We start from the raw sequence: 1,782 nt of genomic DNA, 5'->3' as shown, positions 1-1,782 counted from the left end.
TTATAGATTATTCCTTCAGTGAATCAGTTCTAGCATGATTGTCATCACTTGGAAATATAGAAGCTGTGTTGTATCACTAAATATTTCTTATTTACAGAGAAGTATTTGACAACTACACAAAATTTCAAGGTCGTCTACAGCGTGCTTACTGTCAAGAGCTGTGCCTATGGAGCTTTTGTTGGATTTTTGGTGTGGAAGCTTCAGGTTTGTCCAAATCTTGTCCAAAAAAAAATTGTCTCTCTCTATAATAACAGTAACACAAATGACTTATTACTCTCTGCGTTCTTTCTATGTTTCGCAGCGTTTTGGTGGAAAGCAGAAGTACTGAGAGCTGAGCTGAAGCCTCAAAAAATAACTCTGGGACATGAGTTACCTTGCTCTCTGTAAATATCATTCAAACAGTCTATTGTTAAAGTGCACACTGTTAATCGCCTGTTCAAGTTCTGCTGTGGATTTTTATGTGCTTATTTGTCTTTATATAATTAATAACTGCCTTTCAAATAGACTGATGTCAATTTTCTTTAGACACAAAGAGATTTCTGTTTGTAACTTCATTTTCTTCTTAATAAAAGTATCTTAGATTATTTTAAAGCTGTGTTGTTCTTGTGTAGTTTGCCCTGGAAATACTTTTTAAAGCTGTGAATCAGTCTTCATATCATAATATCAAACACTATTACTTAATTTGAAAAAGATAGGATGAGACAGGTGAATAATAATGTGTCATTTGAACAAACTTGTGAAGAATATCATCGCCTTTCTCTGGTTTTACATCTCAAGTTTTTCCAGAGATACTGTAAAATGTATTTTTCATCAACTAGCCTGTTTTCTGAGAAGTCGTCTATTTTCTCCCCCATAATCTTGAAACATCTCACCTCAGGAGAACTTCTTAAGATGGTTAATTTTACTCATAACAGGATTTTCCATTCAGAAAACCGATGACTAAAAAGTGTCTGTTAAAATTTACTAGTAAATTTAAATTTCATCCAGTAATTTTCATTACTTTTCTTGGAAATCAATTCACTTTTTGAGTCACCTTTTCCACAAACACAAACAGTGTGTGACAACATGCATTCCTTTCTTAAACAAAGAATATCTTTCTTTAGTTCAAACACTCTCTGTAGCAAAATAAGAACACGAGTCTAACCCATAACAGGAAATCAGCATTTCATCTGTGTACTGAAGAAGGTCAAAGCTGCTGTGGGTGAGAAAGATAAACCAGGGCATGAAACCCTGCAGAGGAGAGTGCAACAGCAGAGGAGAGGATGTGGTCGCAGAGCAGCCTGCAGCTCGCTCTCTGTGCTGAGAAACGGCGGAGGTGCAACCTTCACTTTACCACAACCTCCGGCTCGCTGTGTGCACCTGCAACTTTGCACCGACCCCCCCGCTCTGCACATCTATGAGCAAACAGATGGAAACTTCCATTTCTGTGTCAACTGAAGTTACGCATTGTACAAAGACAATGTCATACATTATGCAAAAGCTGTTTGCAGTGATCTGGCACAACATTTTGCACCAGATAAAATCAGACTTTGGGGAAGCCACAGAACTTCAGGCAAATATCAGCAGCTCATTTAAAAACATAACTGACAGAGTTTAAATGTACACATGTGTATATAACTATAAGATAAAGGTTTGTGTGGGACTGCATTCAAAAGATAATCTGGCCTTTTTACAGGACTCAGTTCAAACCGTCACATTCTGCTTTCCCTGGTTGCTTCCTTGAAAAACATGTTTTCTTGTCCTGAAGTCAAATAAACAGGAAGCGTAGTCTTTGAAGCAGCA

This window comes from Haplochromis burtoni, unplaced genomic scaffold (genome assembly GCF_018398535.1).
Source record: "Haplochromis burtoni strain Fernald_Lab_line unplaced genomic scaffold, NCSU_Asbu1 Contig_393, whole genome shotgun sequence".
Taxonomy (NCBI): domain Eukaryota; kingdom Metazoa; phylum Chordata; class Actinopteri; order Cichliformes; family Cichlidae; genus Haplochromis; species Haplochromis burtoni.
The sequence above is the reverse complement of the archived record's forward strand: the minus strand, read 5'-3'. Positions refer to the sequence as shown.